The sequence below is a fragment of the Neoarius graeffei genome, chromosome 15 (assembly GCF_027579695.1).
Source record: "Neoarius graeffei isolate fNeoGra1 chromosome 15, fNeoGra1.pri, whole genome shotgun sequence".
Lineage (NCBI taxonomy): Eukaryota > Metazoa > Chordata > Actinopteri > Siluriformes > Ariidae > Neoarius > Neoarius graeffei.
In genome coordinates, this window is record NC_083583.1 from 55,556,430 (window position 1) to 55,576,961 (window position 20,532).

Genomic DNA, 20,532 nt, shown 5'->3' on the forward strand with positions numbered 1-20,532 from the left:
TCTTTCCAAATTATGGACGGAATTCTAAAAAATTGGAACGTGCCACGGTCACCAGTGCTGTTGTGACCACAGCCATATACAGTACAAAGATATGGGATAACTAAAAGAACGCTTAAAGCAGTGGAAAAACAAAGAGAGTTGCACACACGTGACTATGTTTTGTATGGAATTTCGCTTGACCCCGCATTTGTATATCCACCAACATGGCCGACATTCAGGTTTCTATTTTGCTTTGACGTCACTTGCAAGTCAGGATTGGCTACAGATATGGTGACATGGTGAGCATCATGAAAGACAAAAATATCGTGTAGTCGGTTCCCGGCATGACTACTACTAATTTTTAAAGCACCAGTAAGCCAAGTAAAAATCAAACACCTTTATTAACCAATGAAGTCAAATTAAAATAGAGCAAGAAAATAACTTACTAACTGGAAAAGATGGTCTTCCAGTTGGTTTGAGCAGCTTGAGCTGTGATTTGGTAGCTGATATCTAATCAGACTAAGCTGGATTTTCCAGCAGAGTAGTACCATTTATCTTCCAAAGAATCTGTAAATTCCCTCTGTAGTTAGTCTCAAAGGTATCTTCAGTTGACATACAGTGGTGCTTGAAAGTTTGTGAACCCTTTAGAATTTTCTATATTTCTGCATAAATATGACCTAAAACATCATTAGATTTTCACACAAGTCCTAAAAGTAGATAAAGAGAACCCAGTTAAACAAATGAGACAAAAATATTATACTTGGTCATTTATTTATTGAGGAAAATTATCCAATATTACATGTCTGTGAGGGGCAAAAATATGTGAATCTTTGCTTTCAGTATCTGGTGTGACCCCCTTGTGCAGCAATAACTGCAACTAAACGTTTCCGGTAACTGTTGATCAGTCCTGCACAGCGGCTTGGAGGAATTTTAGCCCATTCCTCCGTACAGAACAGCTTCAACTCTGGGATGTTGGTGGGTTTCCTCACATGAACTGCTCACTTCAGGTCCTTCCACAACATTTCGATTGGATTAAGGTCAGGACTTTGACTTGGCCATTCCAAAACATTAACTTTATTCTTCTTTAACCATTCTTTGGTAGAACGACTTGTGTCCTTAGGGTCGTTCTCTTGCTGCATGACCCACCTTCTCTTGAGATTCAGTTCATGGACAGATGTCCTGACTTTTTCCTTTAGAATTCGCTGGTATAATTCATAATTCATTGTTCCATCAATGATGGCAAGCCGTCCTGGCCCAGATGCAGCAAAACAGGCCCAAACCATGATACTACCACCACCATGTTTCACAGATGGGATAAGGTTCTTATGCTGGAATGCAGTGTTTTCCTTTCTCCAGACATAACACTTCTCATTTAAACCAAAAAGTTCTATTTTGGTCTCATCCGTCCACAAAACATTTTTCCAATAGCCTTCTGGCTTGTCCACATGAGCTTTAGCAAACTGCAGAGGAGCAGCAATGTTCTTTTTGGAGAGCAGTGGCTTTCTCCTTGCAACCCTGCCATGCACACCATTGTTGTTCAGTGTTCTCCTGATGGTGGACTCATGAACATTAACATTAGCCAATGTGAGAGAGGCCTTCAGTTGCTTAGAAGTTACCCTGGGGTCCTTTGTGACCTCGCCGACTATTACACGCCTTGCTCTTGGGGTGATCTTTGTTGGTCGACCACTCCTGGGGAGGGTAACAATGGTCTTGAATTTCCTACATTTGTACACAGTCTGTCTGATTGTGGATTGGTGGAGTCCAAACTCTTTAGAGATGGTTTCGTAACCTTTTCCAGCCTGATGAGCATCAACAACGCTTTTTCTGAGGTCCTCAGAAATCTCCTTTGTTCGTGCCATGATACACTTCCACAAACATGTGTTGTGAAGATCAGACTTTGATAGATCCCTGTTCTTTAAATAAAACAGGGTGCCCACTCACACCTGATTGTCATCCCACTGATTGAAAACACCTGACTCTAATTTCACCTTCAAATTAACTGCTAATCCTAGAGGTTCACATACTTTTGCCACTCACAGATATGTAATATTGGATCATTTTCCTCAATAAATAAATGACCGAGTATAATATTTTTGTCTCATTTGTTTAACTGGGTTCTCTTTATCTACTTTTAGGACTTGCGTGAAAATCTGATGATGTTTTAGGTCATATTTATGCAGAAATATAGAAAATTCTAAAGGGTTCACAAACTTTCAAGCACCACTGTATGACTGTTTTGGCTATAAGAAGATTTTAGAAAAGTGTTACCTTACTTCCTACAACACCCACAAAATGTATTAATGTGCATTTTAAAGCCTTGACTCAAACAAAATGGTTATGCAGTTCTGAATAAACTGGAGCAGCAGCTGGTTTCAGGAGGGCAGATAGATAGGTGAATGGACAACAGACGTTGACAGTTTCCTGATCAGACTGTTATCTTGGATTGTCCATTAGATTGGAGCCATGGATGGCATCAAAGAGGATCTAAAATCATATTGACGTCTCTGGAAACCTCTGGACTGGGACAGTCATCTGACCACCTGGTGTAGACAATTTCCTACTTATCTTTTACAGGGAACAAAGTTCAGTATGCTGGCCTAACTGTGAGATATCGCTGTATCCGAGAAATGTACAGGACTCTTGATGTGTCATTACTATTGTGATTTAAAGCTTGAACTAGCTGTATTTAGTGATTTTTGGTATTATTTTTTACATGTTTTTACATCAACGGACTTCTGTTGTTGTTGTTGTTGTTGTTGTTGTTGTTTTTCTGCCACAGAAAATGAGGATTCAATTACATTAATCAACTATGGTTCTAAAAAGGAAGAAGTGCATTTAAAAGTATAAGAACAGTATGTTTTTTTAAATTATTATTATCATTTTAGGGGCGGCACGGTGGTGTAGTGGTTAGCGCTGTCGCCTCACAGCAAGAAGGTCCAGGTTCGAGCCCCGTGGCCGGCGAGGGCCTTTCTGTGCGGAGTTTGCATGGTCTCCCCGTGTCCGCGTGGGTTTCCTCCGGGTGCTCCGGTTTCCCCCACAGTCCAAAGACATGCAGGTTAGGTTAACTGGTGACTCTAAATTGAGCGTAGGTGTGAATGTGAGTGTGAATGGTTGTCTGTGTCTATGTGTCAGCCCTGTGATGACCTGGCGACTTGTCCAGGGTGTACCCCGCCTTTCGCCCGTAGTCAGCTGGGATAGGCTCCAGCTTGCCTGCGACCCTGTAGAACAGGATAAAGTGGCTAGAGATAATGAGATGAGATGAGATGAGATTATCATTTTAGCCCTCCAACACTGTCTGTAAGGACATGAAACTCTTCTTCTTCTCCGACTGTCTTCTCAAATAAGCGCTTGGAGTCGGGTATCATTATGAATAATTCCACTAGGTTTCTAGAGAGGTACAGGTTACGCACCTGGTTGAAGATAAATAATGGATTATAGGGCAGCAAGAAAAACTGATACTTATTGTGTCGAAGTGACATGAGGTTCAGTAACGCAGATGGGAGCGCAAAAAAAAAGGTTGTAAAAACAACACAAGATCGCTATCGCTGTTAATAATTGATGTAACACTTTAGTTATGCTATTTTATTTGGATAAATATACATTTTCTTTCATCTTTGTACTTCATAATACTGTAAATGCCTTTGTTTTCTAGTCATGTTGTACCTAATTTCTATTTTCTCATTTTTCACGTTGTATAATTGTAGGTGGTAGAGTGGTGCTGTGGGTCACGCTACTGCTTCACAGCTCCAGGGTCTCTGGTTCAGTCCGGATTTTGGGTTACTATCTGTGTGACAGTGTTCATGTGGGTTTTCTCCAGTTTCTCTGGTTTCCTATAACAGTCCAAAGACATGCTGGTACGACTGGCTTGTCTAAATTTCATCAAGGTATGAACGAATGAGTGTGTGGAAAGTCGTGGCCCTCTTTGTTGCCAGCATTCCTGTATTCCCATCTGATGAGATACTGAAGATAAACTAACACACAAGTTTTATTGTCCTTTGCATAGTGTAAACCACTGAGTGAAGTTTTATAATAGTAGTAGTAGCAGCTTATTATACTGTTATAATAATAATATGGTGGCAAAGAAGGTGACATAGTCACCTCGTTTCAATCCCGAGCTCAGGTTACTGTCTGTGTGGAGTTTCACATGTTCTCCTGTGTCCGTGTGGGTTTCCTCCAGGTTCTCCGGTTTCATCTGACCTCCCAAAAAGATGATGTTATGAGGATTGGTTTTGCCCAGAAGTGTGAATAAGTCAAGTGACCCAGACTAGGATAAATCAATTACTGATGATAAATGGTTCAGTTATTTTGAGACATTTTTTTCAAGGAGTATATCATATTTCAATATGGTTTGTATTTTACTTTATCTTCAAGGTTCTAATATTAGATCATATTACATGGACACGAGTGTTTTACTGGGAAATACGCCACTCGTATTTTTCATAGAAACTACATCCGGGACATTGAGAACCAAAACCATGACATAAATCTCTATATGTCACTCGTGAGTTAATCGATGAATTGTTTTGATTAAATTTGGGTACTTTTTGTTTGTGAATGTGTCGATATAATAAAAAAGGAATCACATGCTGGCTTGAAGATATGAAGTTTATCTTCTTGTGTTGAAAAACCTGCAGGTTTCATATGAAATACATCACAGATCTGAGGGACATATTGCCTGATATTCCACTCTGATGATGTCATTCCCAGTGTTTTCCTGCTGACTAGATGCTTATTGTCAAAATGGTGAACCAGTTCAAAATTAAAATTCTTTTGATTAACTTGCATATTTTGGGGGGTGGCACGGTGGTGTAATGGTTAGCACTGTTGCCTCACAGCAAGAAGGTTCTAGGTTCGAGCCCAGCGGCCGACGAGGGCCTTTCTGTGCGGAGTTTGCATGTTCTCCCCGTGTCCGCGTGGGTTTCCTCCAGGTGCTCCGGTTTCCCCCACAGTCCAAAGACATGCAGGTTAGGTTAACTGGTGACTCTAAATTGACCGTAGGTGTGAATGTGAGTGTGAATGGTTGTCTGTGTCTATGTGTCAGCCCTGTGATGATCTGGCGACTGGTCCAGGGTGTACCCCGCCTCTCACCCATAGTCAGCTGGAATAAGCTCCAGCTTGCCCACGACCCTGTACAGGATAAGCAGTTATGGCTGATGGATGGATGCATATTTTTTGGTGGATGTGTCCATATACCGTAATATAAAGAACATTACACAGTGGTGCAAATATATGAAGTTTATCTTATCGTGTTGAAAATATTTTCACTGATTCGCTTTGCTCACTTGTGAATACAGTGGTGCTTGAAAGTTTGTGAACCCTTTAGAATTTTCTATATTTCTGAATAAACATGACCTAAAACATCATCAGATTTTCACACAAGTCCTAAAAGTAGATAAAGAGAACCCAGTTAAACACATGAGACAAAAATATTATACTTGGTCATTTATTTATTGAGGAAAATGATCCAATATTACATATCTGTGAGTGGCAAAAGTATGTGAACCTCTAGGATTAGCAGTTAATTTGAAGGTGAAATTAGAGTCAGGTGTTTTCAATCAATTGGAAGACAATCAGGTGTGAGTGGGCACCCTGTTTTATTTAAAGAACAGGGATCTATCAAAGTCTGATCTTCACAACACATGTTTGTGGAAGTGTATCATGGCACAAACAAAGGAGATTTCTGAGGACCTCAGAAAAAGCGTTGTTGATGCTCATCAGGCTGGAAAAGGTTACAAAACCATCTCTAAAGAGTTTGGATTCCACCAATCCACAGTCAGACAGATTGTGTACAAATGGAGGAAATTCAAAACCATTGTTACCCTCCCCAGGAGTGGTCGACCAACAAAGATCACTCCAAGAGCAAGGTGTGTAATAGTCGGCGAGGTCACAAAGGACTCCAGGGTAACTTCTAAGCAACTGAAGGCCTCTCTCACATTGGCTAATATTAATGTTCATGAGTCCACCATCAGGAGAACACTGAACAACAATGATGTGTATGGCAGGGTTCCAAGGAGAAAGCCACTGGTCTTCAAAAAGAACACTGCTGCTCGTCTGCAGTTTGCTAAAGATCACATGGACAAGCCAGAAGGCTATTGGAAAAATATTTTGTCAACGGATGAGACCAAAATAGAACATTTTGGTTTAAATGAGAAGCGTTATGTTTGGAGAAAGGAAAACACTGCATTCCAGCATAAGAACCTTATCCCATCTGTGAAACATGGTGGTGGTAGTATCATGGTTTGGGCCTGTTTTGCTGCATCTGGGCCAGGACGGCTTGCCATCATTGATGGAACAATGAATTCTGAATTATACCAGCAAATTCTAAAGGAAAATGTCAGGACATCTGTCCATGAACTGAATCTCAAGAGAAGGTGGGTCATGCAGCAAGACAACGACCCAAAGCACACAAGCCGTTCTACCAAAGAATGGTTAAAGAAGAATAAAGTTAATGTTCTGGAATGTCAAAGTCCTGACCTTAATCCAATCGAAATGTTGTGGAAGGACCTGAAGCGAGCAGTTCATGTGAGGAAACCCACCAACATCCCAGAGTTGAAGCTGTTCTGTACGGAGGAATGGGCTAAAATTCCTCCAAGCCGGTGTGCAGGACTGATCAACAGTTACCGCAAACATTTAGTTGCAGTTGTTGCTGCACAAGGGGGTCACACCAGATACTGAAAGCAAAGGTTCACATACTTTTGCCACTCACAGATATGTAATATTGGATCATTTTCCTCAATAAATAAATGACAAAGTATAATATTTGTGTCTCATTTGTTTAACTGGGTTCTCTTTATCTACTTTTAGGACTTGTGTGAAAATCTGATGATGTTTTAGGTCATATTTATGCAGAAATATAGAAAATTCTAAAGGGTTCACAAACTTTCAAGCACCACTGTATGTTCACCACTGAAAGATAAACTTCATATCTTTGCGCAACAGAGTAATATCCTCTATATACATTTCCCAAATCTGGTTCTAAACAATCTAAATTTGTACATAAAGAAAAGCGCATAAACCGGTATATTGTAAAAAAAAAAAAATAAAATAAGAAAGAAATGTCAATTTAAAAAAAACTATGTTTGGGGGGGGGGGGGGGGCGGCGGCACGGTGGCGTAGTGGTTAGTGCTGTCGCCTCACAGCAAGAAGGTCCTGGGTTCGAGCCCCGGGGCCGGCGAGGGCCTTTCTGTGTGGAGTTTGCATGTTCTCCCCGTGTCCGCGTGGGTTTCCTCCGGGTGCTCCGGTTTCCCCCACAGTCCAAATACATGCAGGTTAGGTTAACTGGTAACTCTAAATTGACCGTAGGTGTGAATGTGAGTGTGAATGGTTGTCTGTGTCTATGTGTCAGCCCTGTGATGACCTGGCGACTTGTCCAGGGTGTACCCCGCCTTTCGCCCGTAGTCAGTTGGGATGGGCTCCAGCTTGCCTGCGACCCTGTAGAAGGATAAAGCGGCTAGAGATAATGAATGAATGAATGAATGTTTGGGGGGGGGGGAAATGTTAAAACAAACAAAAAAATAAAATTGAACTATGATGTCCAAATATATGTCAAAGGCTTCTTCTTTCAGTAAGGCAAAATAAACTTTTTGTCATTGATGATTTAAAAAAAAAAATTACTTAAATTTTTTCTCATGCCGTCCATCCTTCTTGACCAAAATCACCAACACTATGTTGTAATCACAACCTCCAAACTCATAAGCACAAACATCTGAAGAGGACTTGAGGGTATCATTAGTTGCATTGCTTATTTGTTCACAGTGTTAGATGTTAGCGTCAGTTGGAAAATGAGAGTGCTTCAAAAAGGAAATATGTCTTGTGTAATCACCAGTCTCAGAGATAAAGATGACGTTGTGTAAATTATACTGTTGGCGGAACAAAAGTTTTAGCTTAAGTGATAGACTATATACAGTGGTGCTTGAAAGTTTGTGAACCCTTTAGAATTTTTTATATTTCTGCATAAATATGACCAAAAACATCATCATATTTTCACACAAGTCCTAAAAGTAGATAAAGAGAACCCAGTTAAACACATGAGACAAAAATATTATACTTGGTCATTTATTTATTGAGGAAAATGATCCAATATTACATATCTGTGAGTGGCAAAAGTATGTGAACCTTTGCTTTCAGTATCTGGTGTGACCCCCTTGTGCAGCAATAACTGCAACTAAACGTTCGCGGTAACTGTTGATCAGTCCTGCACACCGGCTTGGAGGAATTTTAGCCCATTCCTCTGTACAGAACAGCTTCAACTCTGGGATGTTGGTGGGTTTCCTCACATGAACTGCTCGCTTCAGGTCCTTCCACAACATTTCGATTGGATTAAGGTCAGGACTTTGACTTGGCCATTCCAAAACATTCACTTTATTCTTCTTTAACCATTCTTTGGTAGAACGGCTTGTGTGCTTTGGGTCATTGTCTTGCTGCATGACCCACCTTCTCTTGAGATTCAGTTCATGGACAGATGTCCTGACATTTTCCTTTAGAATTCGCTGGTATAATTCAGAATTCATTGTTCCATCAACGATGGCAAGCCGTCCTGGCCCAGAAGCAGCAAAACAGGCCCAAACCATGATACTACCACCACCATGTTTCACAGATGGGATAAGGTTCTTATGCTGGAATGCAGTGTTTTCCTTTCTCCAAACATAACGCTTCTAATTTCAACCAAAAAGTTGTATTTTGGTCTCATCCGTCCACAAAAAATTTTTCCAATAGCCTTCTGGCTTGTCCACGTGATCTTCAGCAAACTGCAGACAAGCAGCAATGTTCCTTTTGGAGAGCAGTGGCTTTCTCGTTGCAACCCTGCCATGCACACCATTGTTGTTCAGTGTTCTCCTGTTGGTGGACTCATGAACATTAACATTAGCCAATGTGAGAGAGGCCTTCAGTTGCTTAGAAGTTACCCTGGGGTCCTTTGTGACTTTGCTGACTATTATGCGCCTTGCTCTTGGAGTGATCTTTGTTGGTCGACCACTCCTGGGGAGGGTAACAATGGTCTTGAATTTCCTCCATTTGTACACAATCTGTCTGACTGTGGATTGGTGGAGTCCAAACTCTTTAGAGATGGTTTTGTAACCTTTTCCAGCCTGATGAGCATCAACAACGCTTTTTCTGAGGTCCTCAGGAAACTCCTTTGTTCGTGCCACGATACACTTCCACAAACGTGTGTTGTGAAGATCAGACTTTGATAGATCCCTGTTCTTTAAATAAAACAGGGTGCCCACTCACACCTGATTGTCATCCCACTGATTGAAAACACCTGACTCTAATTTCACCTTCAAATTAACTGCTAATCCTAGAGGTTCATATACTTTTGCCACTCACAGATATGTAATATTGGATCATTTTCCTCAATAAATAAACGACCAAGTCTAATATTTTTGTCTCATTTGTTTAACTGGGTTCTTTTTATCTGCTTTTAGGATTTTTGTGAAAATCTGATGATGTTTTAGGTCATATTTATGCAGAAATATAGAAAATTCTAAAGGGGTCACAAACTTTCAAGCACCACTGTACACTATGGACCCTTTTCACGTGACGTCACGACAAATGCGGCTGCCATTTTGGACATGTACTACCAGTAGTTTACCACAGCCAACATTGAGGAACGGCAGCAAAGAAAGTTTTTACTTTCAGCAAGACTTCCATCATGCCACTATATTGTTGTGCACCTGGATGTAGTAACCATCAACAAACAAGGCAAGGTTTATCATTTTATCGGATCCCGACGGAGAAGATGGATAGCGGCCATTAACAGATTGGCAGCCCTCGGCATACCAACGCTTGCGTAGTGACCACTTTGTTGGAGGTAAGACGAATAAAATTAGCCAGAAAAGGCATTACATTGCTGTTAACATTCTGTGGCGGCGAGTGTGTAACCAAATAGGCTAAAATAACCCATTGTAACCTCTTTGTTCTTCTGTAGTAGCTATTGTTGACTAGCTAATGTCAACAAGTAGCTGGTATGTTACTGTAGCAATGTTTACGTTCAGTCATTTGGATGACTGTTAAAACCTTTCAGTCTCAAGTTTTTCCTTTACTGTATTTACTAGTTTACTGTAATTATGATCCGGCAGCTATTTACACCGGATCCAGTATAAATAGCTGCCGGAGCCAACGTCCGAGGTTCCGGAGCGCGCTCCGGCTTGCTCTCCCTCAAATTAAGCAGCGCGCGCCGGCTTGCTCCCGGAGTGCTCCGGCCGAGGTTCCCCTCAAATTAAGCAGCGCGCGCCGGCTTGCTCCCGGAGTGCTCCGGCCGAGGTTCCGGAGCACACTCCGGCCGAGGTTGCCCTCAAATTAAGCAGCGCGCTCCGGCTTGCTCCGGAGCAAGCCGGAGCGCGCTCCGGAACCTCGGCCGGAGCACTCCTGGAGCAAGCCGGAGCGCGCTCCGGAACCTCGGACGTTGGCATGCATGTGTATGGCGATGGGTTTTTAACGACATAGGTATACAGATCATGTGGGCCGAAGTCAGGTAAAGACGAGGGCTTCGTGTACTTCCGTACGTCAGTGAACAATCCTGGTGGAAGCAGGTAAACGTCGTTCTCTAAGCCTGCTAACCTCAATTTTTGCAAATACCTCTCCCTCTGCTTGCCCTGTAAATGCCCTACGTCGCTGGATAGTGAAGGTGTTTTCTGCATCTCGCTCCTTTTTCTTTTATGTTTTTCGTTTGTCGCCTTCCTCGCATTCAAACTGATTCGAGCCGAAGTCCACTACATGTCCAAAATGGCGGTCGCGTTTACGAAGGTCACGTGACTGAAAAGGGTCTATATGGCCAAAAGTATGTGGACACCTGACATCTGCATGAGCTTGTTGAACATACCATTCCAAAACCATTGGAAAGTAATATGGAGTAACACCCTCCACTCTTCTGAGAAGGCTTTCTACAAGATTTTGGAGTGTGTCTGTGAGAATTTGTGTTCATTTGGTCAGAAGAGCATTTCTGAGGTCACTCATGTTGGATAAAAGTCCTGGCTCTCAATTAATCTTCCAGTGGGCTTGAGGTCAGGGCTCTGCCCAGGCAACTGGAGTTTCTTCATATCAAACTCTTCAAACCATGTCTTTATGGACCTCACTTTGTGCACAGCAGTGGTGTAGATGGTTAGCACTGTCGCCTCAAAGCAAGAAGGTTCTGGGTTTGAACCCAGCGGCCGACGAGGGCCTTTCTGTGTGGAGTTTGCATGTTCTCTCCATGGGTTTCCTCCCACAGTCCAAAGATATGCAGGTTAGGTTAATTGGTGGCTCTAAATTGACCATGAGTGTAAATGGTTGTTTGTGTCTCGATGTGCGTGTCAGCCCTGCGATGACCTGGTGACTTGTCCATGGTGTACCCACCCTGCCTCTTGCCCATGGTCAGCTGGGATAGGCTCCAGCTTACCCTGTGACCCCACACAGGATAAGCAGTTACAGATAAAACAACAACTTTGTGCACGGGGACAAAGTCATGCTAGAATATTATCCCTTCTCAACCAGAAGTTACTATTGAATGAGTTATGGATGGATTTTTTTTTTCCCCCTCCAGATGGTGCTTTCTTTACAGAGACACCTGGTGTTAGGTTTAGGTCATTGCTCATAAACACTCAACAACTAACTCTTGGAGAAAGTCACAGCTTTCAACATAATACCGACCCTTACGACTGAAACCGCACAACACCGTACGGAATGGTGTGTTAAAAGCAATAGCATCACTTTTTTGTTTGTTTGTTTTTCATCTTTAGTAGAAGCTGGTGCAGGAGAAAGGTTTCATTCTGCTGAAAAATCCAGCTTCATCTAACCAGCTACCTGCTGTCGAAACACAGGCTGAGCTGGTCAAACTGGTAGACTCCTGATCTTCTAAAGGCCTTGTTGTCGTGTTATTTTATTTGATGTCTATGATGTGACACTATTTGCAGCAATTCTAAAGGAGTTTCCTTTTGAACAGCTGACAAATGCGGTCTACCCGGTTCAAAATCTCGGCTTGTGTTTTGGCAGCTGGTCAAACTAAATTGAATTTTCCAGCAGACACCATAAATGTAAACTTTTAAGTCTGTACTAAGATATATAAAAAATTGTATGGGTCGACCTTTTTTGCAAATACTGGAAGTAAATGAGGTTATGACACATAATGGTGTTTAATTGTCATTGTGATTAAAATGTAATGAGTTGTTTATAACACCCTACCAACCTCCTCCTCCTCTACCAGCCTCTGCATCTTCCAGCCTCGTCCTAAAAGCAATGACTCATCCAGATCAATGAGATCGTTTGAGCATGATAGCAGAGTTATGACAAGCAATATCTCATGACTAACAAACGTAGACATATAGCCTCGAGAGTTCTGTCCCCATTCGTAGCGCATAGAGGAAAAGCATCAATCAATAGGCTGTAGAATTTACATAAGACTGGTTTAACAAAGCAAAATAAAGTGAAAGATAAGGCTTGTTTAACAACACAAAATAAAAGTGTTCAAAAAGAATGGGATTTGCAGGCTTCTGTCACAAGCCACCCATCTCCACTTTAAGTATTTATACCTCAGTGTTCAAGAATGACACATTAACATCTGTTTCGATTAGCTAAGTAAAATTCTTTGATTGTTTTCTCAAACAAAGACAAACCCGGGGTGGCACGGTGGTGTAGTGGTTAGCGCTGTTGCCTCACAGGAAGAAGGTCCGGGTTCAAGCCCCGTAGCCGGCGAGGGCCTTTCTGTGTGGAGTTTGCATGTTCTCCCCGTGTCCGCGTGGGTTTCCTCCGGGTGCTCCGGTTTCCCCCACAGTCCAAAGACATGCAGGTTAGGTTAACTGGTGACTCTAAATTGACCGTAGGTGTGAATGTGAGTGTGAATGGTTGTCTGTGTCTATGTGTCAGCCCTGTGATGACCTGGCGACTTGTCCAGGGTGTACCCCACTTTTCGCCCATAGTCAGCTGAGATAGGTGGGGTTTACATTAGACCATATCAGCAGATCATCAGATTAACGATTAGCGTGCACACAGCAACACCAATACACGATTCGCGTGCACACAGCAACACCAATACACGGATACGCTCGGCTCTGCAGGCATCCTGCGCTCCAAATCACTCCGCCCTGAACAGCGAGTGCCCTCTGGAGGGTGCGCACTCCGGCCCTGCGCAGCTCACAGAGCGCGCGAGTGAAGTGCACAAGCAGTGATTTGGGACTGAGCCGCTGTGTGTGTGATCCCAGCGCATATCACTTACCACTTGCAAGTGGAAGGATGGCAAGCCTAAAGACAATCATAACTACACAATGGGCAGTATTTGCATCAGTATTTGCAGTATTTTCATACTTTTATACTCTTTAATGAAAGGTGATACAAGGCGGAAGTCCGTGCCGTTTTTCAGCAGTCGCGTCACATGACCAACGCCAGCGAATCAGGAAGGTGGATGTCACAGTGACGTTGTCCAATGACGACGCCAGCTAGAGCTCAGCACAGCGTATCCGCGTATTCTCAATGTTTACACAGCACCGGACCAGACACGATCTAGATTGAATACGTGGACCCTGGCGGATTCCCGTTTCCCGGCGTTTCCAGGCGTTTTAATGTAAACGGACAGTGCATCCGCGAAGAAAACGAGACAGATACGTAGTGAAAATTCATTATGTCTGATAATTATAACTATTCTTTTAAGTTCGTTTCTTAAGACACGTATTTTTGTTACCTCGCTTGTTGACAGTTTCGGCGAACACTTCCGCCTTCTTCAAAACAGTCACCAGATGTCGAGTGGTGACGTGCCTTATCAGCTGATGTTACTCTATGGAGGTGTGAACGTTCTGCCCAATTTGACAGGTAGTCCACGCCTCCTGCTGTCAGGTCGCTGCCCCAGGACTGCGCTCCAGGTATGTGACAGCGCGTACGCTCCCTCATCCCGGTTCAAGAAGAGAATAGATATCAGGAAGAGAATAGATATCAGCATTGGATTTTGGAGGCAGTGGAGATACGTAAGCGGGCGCAGAGGACCATGAACCGGGATGAGGGAGCGTACGCGCTGTCACATACCTGGAGCGCAGTCCTGGGGCAGCGACCTGACAGCAGGAGGCGTGGACTACCTGTCAAATTGGGCGGAACGTTCACGCCTCCATAGAGTAACATCAGCTGATAAGGCACGTCACCACTCGACATCTGGTGACTGTTTTGAAGAAGGCGGAAGTGTTCGCCGAAACTGTCAACAAGCGAGGTAACAAAAATACGTGTCTTAAGAAACGAACTTAAAAGAATACGAGACAGATACGGTCTAATGTAAACTTGGCCATAGGCTCCAGCTTGCCTGCGACCCTGTAGAACAGGATAAAGTGGCTAATGAAAGACAAACCCTGTGTCTGAAATCACTCACTCGTTCACTACTCCCTACTCACTATATAGGGAATTACTACAGTTGTGGTCAGAAGTTTACATACAGTGACATGAATGTCATGGCAATATTTGGGCTTTCAGTAATTTCTCTGAACTGTTCTTTTTCTGTGGCAGAATGACTATACAGCATACATCTTTAATTAAAAAAATACTAGAATTTGGTGCACAAGTTTTAATTTTCTTTGGGTTTTCTGAAATCAACACAGGGTCAAAATTATACATACAGTGTCAAAAATTTACATACGCTCACTTAGATTATTAATTCAGAGGTGCTGAAACTTCTAAAATGTCTCTTATCTTGCCAAGGCCGAGGTCTCTTAACTTCCTGTTAGTGATCATGATTGACTACAGCTGGTAGCTTCTCTGTGCCTTCATAAAAAGGGTTTGTTTACAGCACTCATTGGATTGACCAACACACAATACAAGTGTGTCCAAGGAACTCAGTGCAGATCTGAGAAAGAGGATCGCAGATGTACACAACTCTGGAATGTCTCTTGGAGCCATTTCTAAACCACTGCAAATTCCAAGATCAGTTCAAACAATTGTATCCAAGTTATTGTGAGGTGTAGTCACTTTGCCAAGCCACTTTGTTTCAAGAACACCCAAACTGTCACCCTCAGCTGAAAGGAAATTGGTTTGGCTGGTCAGGAACAATCTGGGAACCACCATGGCACAGCCCTGCCATGAACTGGAAGCTGATGGATCACTGTCTACAGTTCAGATCACCATGGACTAAGAGGCTGCTATCCAAGAAATAACCGCCTGCTCCAAAATTGACACCTTCAAGCTTAACTAAAGTTTGAAGCTGACCGTATGGACAGAAAAAGCCTTCTGGAGGAAAGCTGTATGGTCAGATGAGACAAAGATTGAGTTGTTTGGCCACAATGACCACCATGTACAGAAGGACACTGTACCAGCTGGTGGTGGTAGTAGGATCATCATGCTCTGGGGCTGTTTTACTGCCAGTGGAACTGATTCATTGCACAAAGTGGATGGAATAATGAAGAAGGAGGACTACCTCAGAATTCTTCAGCATAGACCATCAGAAACTTGAACACGGCTTGGGAGTTACAACAGGACAATGAACCCGAACACGCATCAGAGCTGGTTGTGGAGGATAAAGCAAGCTAACATTAAGCTTAAAACAAGCCCTGACTTCAACCCTATTGAAAATATATGGACCATGATTATAAGTCAAGTCCATGCCAAGAAAAACACATTTAATTGAACTCTACCAATTCTACCATGAAGAGTCGTGAAATATCCAACCAGAATTCTGCCAGAAGCTTGTTCATGGTAAAACAAAAATGTTTGGTGAAGGTGAATCTTGCAAAGAGACATTTTACCCAAATATTAGGTGTGCTGTATGTATACTTTTGACCCTGTATTGATTTCAAAAAACCCAAAGAAAATTAAAACGTGTGCACCAAATTCTAGTATTTTGTTTTAATTAAAGCTGTATGCTGTACAATCATTCTGCCACAGAAAAAGAACAGTTCAAAGAAATTACTGAAAGCCCAAATATTGGCATGACATTCATGTCACTGTATGTAAACTTCTGACCACAACTGTATATAGAGGACTATACAGTGAGCTCATGAAAAAACACTTTTGGACGCTACTCCGTCGCGCCTTTATTTACATCATTACTTTCGCACAATTAAAATGTGCCAGATCAGTCGGCTGGTAAATACATGCATTTATTTTTTTCGCGGTCCGGTTTCCATCAAATCCTGCGCTCTGATTGGCTGGCGAGTGGGTCCGTATCCGGTATGGACCCCAGTTACGGACCCCAGTTACGGACCTCTGGCGACTCACTCATTCACAACAACAACAAACATAGTAGCATTTTTTGTCAACATTTATCTTTTTTTTAATAAGATTTATTTATAAGATTATCAAAAATCTTATAAATTTTTGCCAGCATTTCTCAGGAGAATAGCGTTAATTTTGCAGCATGGATAGCGATAACGACAGTCTTCACAGCGAAAGCGAGTTTTACTACCCTGAGGAAGAAGAAATGAAAGAAAACATTTCAGGAGAAAGCTAAAAACCTCTAACTGTTGCTAACGCCGAGCAAAAACATGGCTGAATCCTGAATGACTCTGTAGCGGTCAGAGCAGGTGGGTGGAGCACAGAAGTACGGCAGGACAGAACTGAGTTCCAAAAACTATTTATTGTTTCACTTTTCAGTTAAACACACTCTCAGTCACCCAGACACACACACAAGTCGTCTGGTGCGGGAGAGAGCTCACTTCCTCTGCTCTCTCTCTTCTTATATAGGGCGTGGTTGCTGGGAAGACACACAAACAGGTTAATTGCTCTCAGGTGAAGTGATTCTGCCACTTACCTTCCCTGACTCCGCCCTCCTGTCACAGACCGGCGTTTGACCATGCCCCCGCTGCCACAGACTCAATTTTGTATAAATAGGGGACTACATAGGGAGCAAAATGTAGTTTTTTTCCTGCCATGGAAGTGCACTTGTATACCGAGGAGGAAGCCATTTGCATTACAGCCGTGAATGAGGATTCAAAATGGCGGCTCGGCTCGGTTTTCCCTTTCGGGCGCTCTCGTTTTCTGTTAGAATTTGGTAAAGAAAAAAAATTATTTACCGGTTTAAGTTCGGTCCGTGTGGTGAAATACCGTGACCTCGGCCTTGAATACTGACCTCGGCCCAGAGGGCCTCGCTCAGTACTTTCAAGACCTCGGTCACGGTATTCGGACCTCCCAGCTGCTAAATAACATGTATGTATTTTTGTGATAAATACATATTATACTGAGCGTATTTCTCACATTAATAAATATGAAGGACTTTGTATCTGCTGCATCTTTCAGTTCTTTTAAATCAAGGCTAAATACTTTCTTCTTCGCCTTTTATTCAATCAAATTTAAGGCTTTTGAGTAATTCCTCACTCTGCACTGTAACTTTTATTCTTGTATTTTATCTGTCTTATTTTATTTTAGCTTATTTTCTGTTCTCTTACTGTTTTTAATTGTACTTGAATGTCCATTTATAATGTGTTTCTTCCTCCATCCATTCACCCCAACGCACTACATTACTCTCGTTGCTGCATTGGTTGCGTCTCTCTGTCATCTGCCATTTTTCTTTCAGCGCGGTCGCAATGCATGATGCATTGCATATTGCTTGGTTAGTGACCATCAGTTGTACACTACTTTTCGTGATGCATTGTGCGATACTATGAGTGCACTATATAGGGTGTAATAATTCTCACTATACATTCGGACAGCACTACAAAATGGCAAACTCACTATACTAGTATAGTCCACTATATAGTGAGTAGGGAGTGATTTCGGACACAGGGAAAGATGTAAATTATACCATTTGCTGGCATGATGAAAGCAGGCATGCCTACCAGCAGCCCTATTGCCATCTCACAGAATCAAGTGATAAAAAGATCGTGATCTGGAAATAGAAAGGCATGCAAAGGAGGTTTTATGGGCTACTACTATATTTATGTGATATGTTCTTTTCTAAATATGAGAAGAATAAGGTTTTTTGACTCGGAGGTACATCACAGTAGCTTGAATCTTAAGTCTCTGTTTGAAAAAAGGACGCATAGATCATCAGTATGTTCTCTATACCATGAGAGATTACAGGGTTTTGAAATGTCATCATTATACATTAATGCAAGATGTTCTAGACGAAAAAAAATTAAGCAGACTTTAGCTTAAAAAACATGTTAAAGTTGTAAGATCAGTCCGCTGGGCCATTTTCCCGGGCATGGCCATACTGATTAGGCACATACATGGATGTATTAGAAGACAAAAATGAGGGTGGTGCTGAGTGACGTAGGATTCGGCACTTCTTCATTCTGTCCTGGATCTGAGACGTTTGGCTAATCACAGGGCTGACATCCACACGACAACGGCAACGAGATGTTATTTAAAAAAATATCGCGTCCAAATGGGCAACGATCAGTAAAATATCATGTCCATATGGCAACTCAACGCTTGCTGAAAACGATGCAATACACATGCCACACCTCTAGGGGCGCTGTAAGACGGTCCCTTCGGAGACACCAGAAAATAGAAGAAGTAAGGACGCATGCGCATAAACTATTATGCATGAGACTTCATATTAGCCACAAAGTCAGGAAAATCTGTTCGTAAAATTACATTACAATGACAAATACAATTAAAAGTATTTTTCCAGTCTCACCTGTGAAAGGTAATCCCATGTGATCTTGTTTGGACGGTAAACCTGTTGGTACAGTTAAACGCAGCACATGAATGAGGCATCTTTATTCTCCGCTTTGACCCATCCAATATGGCGGTGAGGATGACGTATGATTCTACGCGGAAGGTGGCGTCTTTAATGGTCCGGAATAAATTGAATGCTACACGTTGATGGATTAATTTGTTCTTCTATGCCCTTTTTGAGGAATGTATTGTAGGACTTAAACCAACATCTGAAGAGGTGAGATCGCTCCTTTTTTTCCCTATTTTTGCTGGCAGGATTGACTCTGCCCTAAGGGCTATTCTCTCTCTCTCTCTCTCTCTCTCTCTCTCTCTCTCTCACTTTGCACCATTAGACAATAAATATTCACAGTGAAAATATTTTGTAAGCGCGTTTCATGAACCAAGTTATAGGATTTGTTGACAACTCGCATCAAGTTCGTTACACTTCTACCCTGCGTGAAGCACTCACAGTCATGTGGTTGTGATGTCATCGTAAACAAATCCATTCTACTCATCCAGACGACTTCGCAACGGCAACATTGCCAGATCTTTCCACTCTGGAACCCGTTCTCAAAAGATTTCGTTTTGGGGCACCCAAAACGCCGGTGCTGTGTGGACGCCAGGCCGAAACGATAAACAATTGTATCGGATTCACCTGAATCCATTGCCGTGTGGACAGGGCCGACAACCATTCACACTCCCATTCACACCTACGGTCAATTTAGAGTCACCAGTTAACCTAACCTGCATGTCTTTGGACTGTGGGGGAAACCGGAGCACAAGGAGGAAACCCACGCGGCCACGGGGAGAACATGCAAACTCCACACAGAAAGGCCCTCGCCGGCCACGGGGCTTGAACCCGGACCTTCTTGCTGTGAGGCGACAGCGCTAACCACTACACCACCGTGCCACCCATTATAATTATTCATCTCATCTCATTATCTCTAGCCGCTTTATCCTGTTCTATCCCAGCTGACTACGGGCGAAAGGCGGGGTACACCCTGGACAAGTCGCCAGGTCATCACAGGGCTGACACATAGACACAGACAACTATTCACACTCACATTCACACCTACGCTCAATTTAGAGCAGGGGTGTCGAACATATGGCCCGTGGGCCGGATCCGGCCCGCTAGATGGTTTAATCAGGCCCCAGACTTGTAGAGAAAAAATTTCTAAGGATGTCAAAAAAAAAAAAAAGAGTACATCTCTAGCCCATTCCTGTGACGACTTATGAATTTTTAAAGAAATGACCAAAATGCTCAATTCAGCCGCTAGGGGCAGCCAAAAAAAGCAGCACTGACATAACAAGAGATCAGGAAATAAACAGCACATTTTAGCAACGTGCCCAAATATACTGTCTGATTCCATGAATGGCAGTCTTGCCTCACCACTATTAAGTTGCTATCAAAATTGTCAAGAGTGATACCCCCATTACCAAAATGTCTTTGTCAAAAAGAAGAAAAGTTGACATAGAGTGCAGAGTTTTCCAGGAAAAATGGACTGAGTATTATTTATTCACAGAGGTGAATACAAAACCAGTGTGCTTGGTATGTAATCAACAGGTTGCAGGGCTCAAAGAATATAATATACAGCGCCTCTATGAGACTCATCATAAAGAAAAATTTCACAATTTGTATGGATAATTAAGAAAAGAGAAGATAAACGAATTGTTAGCTGGTCTGAAGAAACAGCAGTCTGCATTTACTCGCAGCCGTGAGGCCAGTGATGGAGCAGTGAAAGCGAGCTACCTTATTGCAAACGAGTTGGTGCAAGCATCCAAGCCATTTTCTGATGGTGAACTCGTGAAAAAATGCATGCTGAAGGCTGCAGAAGTCGTCTCATCTCATTTCATCTCATCTCATCTCATCTCATCTCATTATCTCTAGCTGCTTTATCCTGTTCTACAGGGTCGCAGGCAAGCTGGAGCCTATCCCAGCTGACTACGGGCGAAAGGCGGGGTACACCCTGGACAAGTCGCCAGGTCATCACAGGGCTGACACATAGACACAGA